The 11,141-nt window shown below is 40.3% G+C and overlaps 1 protein-coding gene across 2 annotated transcripts in view; it reads left to right on the top strand.

Moving 5' to 3' along the window:
• Positions 1-787: 787 nt before the first annotated feature.
• Positions 788-11,141, top strand: part of esrrga (estrogen-related receptor gamma a) — a 184,250-nt gene continuing 173,896 nt past the window's right edge. For both annotated transcript variants that reach the window (XM_067592714.1, XM_067592696.1), the window contains exon 1: positions 788-1,760. The gene's annotated coding sequence lies outside the window, so the exon portion shown is untranslated. The remainder of the gene's footprint in view (positions 1,761-11,141) is intronic.

Below are 11,141 nucleotides of genomic sequence, written 5' to 3'. Positions count from 1 at the left end.
CCTACTTCATATCCTGTCTCCAGGAAATTACATCTATATACTGGTAATTTGTTTTGCTAAAATGTGTTTTGAAGAAATTAAAACTTTTTTCCAATGAAGGAGGTTCTAGGTTTTTGTAGGGGACTGCGGATGCATGTACATGTTCTCTAACTTAAATTTGAACTAATATAGAGATTAAACTTGACTTTTGGTTTATTTTAGTTCCAAGACTTTTGTGATTTTTTTGACCTATGGAGAAAGTTCACAAGATTTGTTCAGCTTCACACACATTATTTCAGTGGAAAATAACTGTACATTAAATAGTACACAATATCATTGAGATAAGCTTTTGCTCTAGCAAACTCAATCTTACCACAAACACACTTTCTACCACATCTCTCTCTGAGCCTCTCTCACATACCCTCTCTGTGTTAGTTTAGGTTTTAGGGCCCCTCTGCTTAGCCTTGCAGCCAATTTTTCCCAATGGCCACTTGCGGTATTGCAGCAAAAAATCCCCCTGTGGCGCGAAAAGCATTTTCCCCAAAGACCACCATTGTAAAAGAGATGTCTGTAAAACTGTTGATAGGACACTTCGAACTGCAAACAATGTCAATTATGACGCTTTCTGTTATAAACTTTTGACCCATGGAGGTTTTTATATTTGCAAGATTTTCCTTGACCCAAGAAAAGCGATTTAAAAATCTGTGACATCATCACAGTGTAAAGTCTATGGGCCGAGCGGGAACTCGTCGGTGGGGCCAGTGAGAAAAAACACTACTGCGCATATTCAGTGGGTAAACCTGGAAGATAGAAACTTTTTTGGCGTATGCGCTAGCCAAGCAGCTCATACAAGACTAAATGGACACCATTTTTAGTCCGGTATCCAGCTCTTACAATACATCCATGGAGCAGAGGGGGGCGGGCTGCTGCTGTCCTCTTTAGGGCGGGATTTCTTCTATCAATTTATTGTACTTCATTTTTTCATGCTAATCAGTTATTGCCCAAAACAGGTAAAAATGACGCTCCAACAGAGGACGTCCTCTGTAACCAATCAACATCCAGAATACAATATTGACATGGCATAGGTCCAATGACAGTTTCCAAATTTTATCTTCAATTCTCTACCACTGTATATAAAGTGATAATCATATTTCATAGAGTGGCATATTAGAAAAGAAATTATAACAAAATGCAAATTGAGAACTACTTTAAAAAATATCGCTAAAACATTACATTTTATTTAGGCCTTCTCAACAGAGTCCAAATTTCATTTTTTCAGATTTACGTTTCCTTTTTTCACGGAGCAGTAGATAGCTACTTCCGTTAGCTAACGCATCAGCTAGCTTGTTGTAGCAGCCCTGAACGACTGTTGAGGGCGGTTAAGCTAAAAGGAGAATGGATTTGGACTGGGGGAGGGGGGGCTGTAGCGCCAGGACACCGCCAGGGAGCGGATGGAGGGCTCCGCTCTGCTGGCGCAGCTTCGGGCCTCGCTGCCTCAGCTGTCCGGGCTGGACCTTCAGCGGGACGAGAGTTGCGTTCTGCAGGCCGACATGCTGTTGCCCTGCAGTAAATTCCTCTCAACAACAACAGAAAGTGAACATAATTTAAATGAAACAACCGGGAGAGTTAGCTTATTTGTGATTGTTGCTAATGATACCAGACTGGTTAACCAGCAGCGACAAAGTTCTGTTAACAAACAAACAAGATAACAGCAACAAATGCAGTGGGACGTTATGACATGAATACTTCATCTCCATGAAAGAAAGAAGACATCAGATAACGTGAGTCAGCTTCTCTCTCTCTCTCTCTCTCTTTGGTCGCTAATTTCTTCTCTGATGGTTAAATGTCTCTGTGGCTGTTGTGTGAATTTATCTCCTTAACAAGAATGCAGCAGAGATTATATAGTGTGTTGTAGGTAGTTTGCCTGGACACTGAAGCTGTTGGTGAGTTACAGTGAGCTGTCTGGACTCACATGGAAAGAGTCTGATTCATTTAGAGCTGATCCAGTTTTTAACTGAGTGGTTGTTCAATCACCTGTTGATGTTGTGGATGAGTGTGTAGGACGTCTGGCTGTTTGTTTGTGAGAATTTCTTTATTCTTGTTCGTTTTTAAGCTTAGCCGTATATTGAGTAATAAGCTTAAAGTAACAAGAATTAAGACTTTTTAAAAGCTAAAAGTAACTAGAATAACAACAGTGTTAACTTGTCAGCTTTGTAGGCATTTTTTGTATGTTGTGCATAGAGATCAGAGTGTGTAAGTCATGTATTTGATACATGCATTAATACTTTTTGATGTGAATCTACACTTTTAGATCTGTGAATGTTTTCACTGTTCAGTCTTTCTAGCATTCAGCTCTGACCTGTACCTGTATCAGATTATAAGCTTTGTGGTACTTTATATATTTCTGTATATATGATTATGTTGGTTTATGGTGTTTTAAAATCTTGAAGAACATAACGTAACTTGAACATAAGAAAGTAGAGATAAGTAGCCAACTAGTGTAAAATAACATGACGCTGTGGTTTGGTTTTCCTCCTGTCCTCCCATCCAGCCACCACTGTACAGTACACAGTATTAATTTACACTCCTCCTGTTTTTATAATAGAAGTAACATTGAAGTGTTTTCACTTCAATATTATCTCCTTATGCACAGATAAAATTGTTTATCATACAAGAAACTAGAACCATTATGACAGTGCAAAAGTACTAAATTAGCAAAATAAAATAAATGAGCTACATTTTACATCTCAGGCTTCTCATTCAGAGTAAACACCACAGAAATGTCCCTTTAACTTAAGGTCAACACTGTAATATCTCACAACAGTAAAATGTAATAGATGAAGCTCACACATTTCTGCATAGAACATATAGCCTACACTCTCCCTGCAGAACTGCATGTCGACCATCTCATACTGACCACAGGACTTAGTTGCGCCAGCCTAGCCGAAAAATTAACTCACTTTTAACTAACTTTTTACACTTTTTAATACACACAGAGTTTCTCTCTCACGCCACACTCTTCTCTGCATCTGCTCTCATCAACTTTTTCCTCACCGCGTAGTGTGGGGAGGGGCGGGACTTAATGTATTTCCTCCAACGGGAACTTTCGCCACACTATCTAAACAGTGATAAACTAATGTACAACAAAATCAGTCTGACAGGCAGATGAGTTCACCTAAAATATAGGATGAAAGTGCTACGTAAAATATAGCCATTTAAGGGGGCCCCTGTCTGTGAAAAAAACCCTGGTCCCCTCTGTCTGTGGTGGTTAAGGGGCCCATTGCAGTCGCTTGTAATGCAAATAGGAAAAAACTGCCCTGATCAAACAGGTTTCAATCTGTTACTATTCTGTGCCTAAAAAGAAAGTACATTAAAAAATTTTTGAATATTTAAATAGTGAATGTAATGGTGACAGTGGGACCACACACCACTAAAGCAGAACCTTCAGAGGTAGCAAAGCATTTGAAGAGTGATTATGTTGACATGGTTTAAAGTGGCAATGGATAAATGTACCTGGTAACAGGTTTAAGTATGTGGGAGTGTAAGTGTGACAAGAGGTAGGGCATGAATGGTATCCACCACGTCAGAAACTAGAGAGATTGGAGAAAATAAGACTTCTCAACTTTGTCGAAGCCCCCTAAGGGCGGTACGCATGTTTATCAACTACAGTGGTAGTTAAGACTTTGAATTGAAGCTTTTACTCTGTATGTGTGTGTGTGTGTGTGTGTGTGTGTGTGTGTGTGTGTGAGAGAGAGAGAGAGAGAGAGAGAGAGAGAGAGAGATCAAGACAAAGTTGGGTTTGCATAGCTGTGCATGATTATATGTTTATGTGTGTGTGCATGGCTTGTTTGTATGTTGTATGTGTGCCATGTTTGTGCAGCTCTGCTGGTGTGTGTGTGTCACACATCTGTTGCTGTGTGCAGTAATTTGCGTTCTCAGCTTGGCGCCCTAGTAATTATTCAGACGCTACCTTTTGCACCGACATTAAAAGCCTTCATCTGGCGGACATGAAACAGCAGAGCACACGATAAGGCTTCAAACGCTGCCTGCCGTCCAAAGAGAAACGGGAAAGGTGAAGAGATGCATGGCGGGATAGATGGGATTGTTTTCCTCTGGAGGTTTGCTTTCGCATTGGTTTTATATCTTCTCCGCTCAAACTGCACCTGAAAATGTGTGATCACTGGATCCTAGAAAGGATGAAAATTGAATTAATATTCTGTTCCAGCTTTTGGAATAAATCACATATGATGTACTGCTGCACTTTGTTTCGATACTAGAGGAGATGCTGGTGGAGAGAGAATGAGATGGACAGAAAGGAAAGACATCTTATTTGAAAGAGTAAAGTGTCAGGTTGCCTCACAGAAACTGACCCCCTCTGTTGTTGTATTTGCATGCAGTTCACTGCATGTGTGTCACATGATGCACACTGGAGGAGCAAGTCGCATGTGGACAACAGCCTGAATATCATTTTTTAAATTGTTCATTGACAGAAAAACACTGCGAGACTCAGTATTTCACATGTGGTGAAAAAAAAATCAGGTACACATTTGTCTCTCACTGACCTAATCTCCAAGTGATGCCACACCAGGCACTGGATTGGCTAGTTGGCAGAAATTGGTGTAATGATGTTAGTAGAAAAATCAAAACCAGGCAAAACAACTGCACTTGGGGACTTACAGTTATCTTTTGATAAGTATGTATATGAGTCAAAATTTTAGATTTCAAAAGCATTAATAATAGATCATCCATGAGCTAAATAACCACCACAGCTAATCGATTAGTCAAAATGTAGAGCAGAGCAATATTCAATTAATAAATTAATCAATAGCAAAAGCTTATTAATGTCCAATGAATAAAAATTAGATACTCAGACTATAGCATTAAATGTTTCCCCCCACCTTGCACAACTTCTTTTCTCCTTCTTTATTTTTCTTGTCTTCATAAGTGTGCATTTGACAGGAACATACATCACTGAAGTGTGTATAGAGTTCAAGTTGTTGCAGTTAACACTTGATGCTTCTCCGCTGGGCCAGAAACTTAGCTTTTCTTTGCTGAGCTCCGGGGACGAGGAACCTAATACTGCCTGACCCCACCTTTCACTCAAGCTTCACCCACTGCAGGTGAGAGAGATGGCTGGTGGATAGCAGAGCAGCTTTCACTCTGTATGTGCAGACTTACAGAGTAGGGGCAACAGGTCATGGTGGGATCACAAGGCCTGGGTTACAATGTGTGGAGCTTAATGAGTCCAGATCTAGCCACAACAGATGTAAAGAGAAGGTCAAAAGGTCTCCAACACTCCAATACAGGAAATAGGAGCTCCACTTCGAGGGAAAGACCTTTGAGGTCCTTTTGTACAGTTACTGTGACCAGTGAGAACAGCAACATACAACTGTTTCTAAACCAATGTCATGTTTGTTCCAAGTGTCTGCTGCCATTCAATCTGGTCCTTCACATGAACTCAGTCACTCTATCACTCTCTCAATCAGTCACTCTAGATTATTAGATTTTCCTGAAAGTACCAAGGAAAGTACCATTGTCCCTGCTTCACTTTCAAATCACTTTTGCTGCAGCGCAACATCATCCGGCAAGGCGCTGCGTTGGCCAATCACATACATGCAAGTGCACATTACTGGTGGATTACTTTTAATGTGAACACCATGTTTCTGCTGTTTACCTTGCGACTTTCGTAACAAAAGTTACAGTTGCGACAGCTTTCCAGAGTTGTAAATTCTGTCCTTGAGTATTACAAACCACTGCATGGTGTTTTGGCATCTGACATGCATTAATCTTTAGCTCCAACTCAATCTCCTGGATCATATTTCATTTTCTAACCGGTAAGATAAAACAGCACACCCCCACCAAAGCAGCCCTTTGCATTATTTTAACGCAGAGCTGTTTTCGGTCTGAATGCAGCCTAAAGCTTCTTACGAGATTTGTAGTGAACCTTGGTTGTCCATCTTTGTGTAAACGCCCACGTGCAGGTACCACTTTTGGAACCAATTTATGGTTTCCTCCTCGTGGCTCAGTTGTTGGACATTGGTAAAGCATCATTTGCATTGATCACATTTGATTTCAGGAGTCTGCTGCAGGCTAGGCAGCTGACATTTGTTGTTAAGGTCCTGCAGATCTTACTATTGCAAAAAAAAATGCAAGTTACTGCTTCTTGAGGGGTCGATTTTCTCCAGTCTCTTATTTTTCACCCTCCCAAAGTCAGCTTAAAAGAATACATTTTTCTTAAATTTTTTAAAGATTTGCAAAATGAAATATGTGATCTGAATAAAAGCCACTCTGTGACACACTGAGCAATACAGTCACCTCGCACACAATTGTGAAAATGAACTCTCTGTGGTACCAAAAACGATCGTTAAAAAATATTAAAACCCAGCATGCTCTCTGATATGTTTTTAGCACAAAGAGGGTACACTGTCGGTTTCTACGTATTAGGTTTCCCTGACTGAAAAAAAAAAAAAAACAACACAGATGAGCTGGAAATTTAACTAGAAATCCATACACGTTGTTTCTCAGGGGACTGTGTTCTGTGTTCCCACTTTTTTTTTTTCTCCTTATCATCACCGAAACAAGTCAGTTTGTCTGCGCATCCATATTCATCATTTCCCTCTGCATGAATATTAATTCAGCCTTAAATAAGAGCGCAGAAAAGAGCAAGAAAATGAACGAGGAAAAAGAAAATATGACAGAGTATGTGCGATGTCAAATTCATGTCAGTTTCAAAGCCCCTGTGTCTCTATTCCTGTGGCTGACTTGTACCAACATGCTAATCAGCCTCTCGCTGTATCCTGTTCTGGCTAATTGTCGACAAATTATCTCAACTCCAGAATAATGTATGCATGGCCCTTCACTGGTACATACAGACAAGCCAGTCAAGTCAACTGCTTGTGTTTCAACAAGCAGCTCAATTGCAGCATATAAATATAGACTTGAGTGCTGTGCACATTATTATGCACACTTGAGTCACTGTCTCATTTTCCCTACCTCTCTGTTTTTTTTCCTTCGCTCCGTGGTTTCCTGTGTTTATCGTTGGTTACTGCTCATTTTTCTGCTCAGTTTGTTTCTTTGTTATACTCTCTGACTGTTCCTCTCATCTCTCCCACTCTGGAACTCGATCTTAGCGTCTCATAGTTGGCTAATGTCACCGGCTCGTATTTTCTAATTGAGTTTCGTTGTAAGTAAAGGCTAATATTATTATAATTTCCTGACCGACAGTTAAATTAGAAGTAGCTTAATTACGCCACGATTGTCTTCAGTGATTGAATTTGAGTTTAACCCTCTGGGAACCCTCGAGAGGGAAAGGCTCTGTTGGGAAATTCATTCACTCACTTAAACTGAACCAGTCAACCACTGAATATAATGAAAAATAGAACTTGAGTCGAACATTTCTAAGGATAAAAACCCAATGAAGCACACCTTCTTTTTTTTTCTTTTTTTTTTACAAAAAAATACTTTATTTACACCTTGCAAAGGGCCCAATGGGAATTCTGATTAAAGAATCCTAGCAGAGTCAAGGAAACCCGTCGGATGAATCTTTTGGACGCTAATTCCCAACGACACTGATGACTTAGTGAAGTCCCAATGTTAAGCATTTCCTGTGGGACAGCTAAAGAAATTTTTCAAACGATCATTACATTAGAGGAGACTTGCTTGGGACTTCAGGGTCAAAGAAGGTACATGAAGCATACTTTTTCTCCTGTGCCTTATGACAGTTAAACTAAACTAACTAGAAACGATATAAAACTAGAAATAACAGAATATGTGATGACACCTAGTTCAAAGGTCTGTTCTCCAGCTAATGGGTTAAAGAACAAAAATGAGTTGATTCAGTATTGACCTAACTGTATTAGGGCACAGGAAAAACATCAACTTTTCCTTTTATCTCCAGCACTTCCATGCCTTCTCTCCACCACCTGCCACTAACTCACACTTTAGTTATTACATAAGAGCATAATGTATATAGCTTAATAATAAATCAATACATTATAATTTATGCTCTGAGTGGGGATGTTATAACTTACTTTACCTCTTTTATCTCTTTAACTGCAAGAATCTTGAGTACAGGTGCATATTGTTCCCGTTTGACCAGAGCATAGCAGTCATCAGGAATAAACATAAAATTTATGACCTTATCAATTATGCATTCACGTTCCTATGATAGTGTGTCACCATGAATTTATTACACTGTATGTGTATGTGTCTATATGCTTGAGGAAGAAGACAAAACTAGGACCGAAGACAGCTATAACAATGAAAAGATTACAACGCAGGAAGATGGACTGTGCATGTATTTGTGTTTCATCTATAGTATGTGTGTATGAAGAGACAACACAGGTCCAGAATTAGAGGAGAAACAAGTTTGATTAGACCTACAGTATACAACCTTAAATTTAGTTTGTATGTCACTCTAGTTTTGTTGCCAAATTTGGGTTTAGAACCAGAATTTTTCAAACCTCTAATTTGTGTGTGTGTGTTCATTTGTTTAAGTGTGTGCCATCTGGAAACTGATCTAAGCTTGCCAGGGTTTACTAAGCTAAAACACACTGTCCCTCAGCTGCTCCTCACACACACACACATGCACACGTATTACTTAATTTGTGAGGACACAATGTGGTTTACAATAAACATTTAGTTACAAAAAAATGTACCTTTTATAACTCAGAGTGGGTAAAGCTCCTTGATGGAAGCTTCTGCCTCATCCCCATATCACAATACTTGTCACTTGATATCAATAGATTCATAACAGAATGGTGGTACCTAATAAATATGCCATGATGGGTGCGACAAATCAGCTCCTGCCTCAGATTTATGCCCTTAATAACTCCATTTGGCATAACGCTGACACCTGCTCAGCCAGACAAAATGGAACTAAATATTTCAATCAGTGCCAACGCACGAAGACCTCTTTCTTTTCCCTTGTTTCATCTTTGACTGTCCTACAGTTCTGCTAACAGAGCCTCTCCTCATGCCCTTTACGAGACTTAAGTATCAGTATCTGTATCTTTCCCTCTGAGTGTCTCTTTCTCTTGCCCTCTTTTTTAGAGTGGGAATCATCTGGCAGATCTCTTTTAGGTATTAGTTTATGGGCCATGACATGAGCTATGAATGAGAAACAACGAGAAAGACCTGAGAACATTAATCATGGAGCAACATATGGTAATAGAAGGTTATCAATTCCCTCACACTCTGTGATTAAGGGAGGGAGAGAAGGAGGAGAGGAGGGAAGGAGATGACTGAGGGAGTGAAAGTGGCGGAGGGAGGCAAGAAAGGGAAAGACAAGAGATGCGGTAAAAGAAGGAAGGAACATAAAACAGATGGAAAGGAGTAGGAGGAGACGAGAGAGAGGAGCCTGAGGTTAAAACATTTACAAATAGGAAAAAAGCTCAAATGAAACTTTGCTTGTTGAGCAAATTGTCCAAAAAAGGTGATCATCCTTAACTTTTTTTAAAAAGCTTAATTCATGGCATTGTTACATTGCTCATTTAAAATGATAACTAACTTTTTAACTCTATTGCTGGCTAGCATGCTGTCTATTGAAAATCCTCAAACTTTTTCTTGCTGTTCTTAATTAATGTTCTCCATAGCTTCAACCTTGTGATTTTTACATTGTGTCTAAGGTTGGAGTGGAGCATTGGTTAGTGTAGACTGTGACAGTTTTGGATTAGGGGTTTGGCCACATTGAAAGATTATGTAACAGCATTATCCTGTGACTTTACATGAATAGGCATTTTTGTGTCTAAAGCAGATCTGAACAGACGAGAGCTCAGTGTGGCCGTCCACTTCCACATCTTTATTTCAACTGTTTTTAAGATGATCAGTTGCCAACTTCAGTTTAACTCATTCATGCACTTCACTGCTCTACCCAATTTACTACACAGTGTTTACCAGCATCGCAGTGTTTACAGGAAGCAGACACATGGATGGATGCATTGTTAAGAGCAGTTTTGTCAGTTGCACATATTACTTTTTTTTACCAAACTGTCTACATACTCATTTTAACAGAACTCTGAGACAGACAGAAAGGCTGAAGTATTTTTTGCCATACAGTAGCAAAATACACAAACCCAGAGGGCCTGTTGAGGAAAAAGCAGGTTGTTACGTCAGGGCGGAGCAGGTGAACCCAGACGCACAGAGGCAAGGAGACATGGTAGGACATGGTATATATTAAAGCAGGCCTGGGGAAACTTGTACTGGAAACTGGGGCTCGGGCTGGCAGCTGGGAAACTGGGGCTTAGGCTTGGACTGGAACCTAGGGCTGGAAAGGTAGCTGGGAATCTGGGGCTGAGGCAGGCAAGGGGAGTAAGTCCGGAGCAGAATCTTTGGAAGCTTGTTGGAGAAGGGGTCCAGGTCAGGGAAGCAGGGCTGAAGAGATGAGGGACGGGAGACAGGGACCGGAGACAGAGCAGACGGGACTGCGGTGCAAACGGAAAACGGGCAACAATAAGAAAACTGATAAATGCAGAAGAAATGGCTTGACTGACTGAGCAGAGGCTACGATCTGGCAGGGCTGGGTATAAGTCGAGGTCTTGATCATGGAACGGGTTGCAGCTGGTGGGGCTCTGCTCGGACTCCAGAACACCTCTCTCCACTCACACAATCACACACACACACACAGGGAGAGAGAGGCACTGAGGAAGTGGCAACAGGTAGGGAGACACAGGTACTTTCCCTTCTGTCTACTTCAGTAAAGGGCCTGCTGGTCAGAAAGAGATCCAAAATTAATTCAATTTATTTGTGTTTGTTTATGGTTGAATATAAGTACAAATATATAATATTACCTCTAGTCCTGTGAGAAATCAACAATGATAAAATTGAGCAGGCCTTCGGGCTTTACTATGGATTTGCTTAACTAACATTTCTGTGAATGCTCCAATAAACAGTAAAAAGTAATAGAGCAGATTTGTTTTGTTTGTGTGAATGTTTCCTTTTACTTTTAAAGACACAGAGTCGGGCTAAATTACCAATATGGTTAGTTTCTTAATCTGTCTCAAAAATATTTCTGTTAGCCTATGAAAGATGCCTAAACAGTGATGTGTAAATAAGATAAGAAGCTAACCTGACTTCACACCCCACTGCATCCCTGCTTGTGGAGCTGGGTGCCTCCTGCCTGCCTCCTCCTGAGGGTTTTGGTGGAGATTTATAGACGATCCACC

This window comes from Thunnus thynnus, chromosome 1 (genome assembly GCF_963924715.1).
Source record: "Thunnus thynnus chromosome 1, fThuThy2.1, whole genome shotgun sequence".
Taxonomy (NCBI): Eukaryota; Metazoa; Chordata; class Actinopteri; order Scombriformes; family Scombridae; genus Thunnus; species Thunnus thynnus.
The sequence above is the reverse complement of the archived record's forward strand: the minus strand, read 5'-3'. Positions and strand labels throughout refer to the sequence as shown.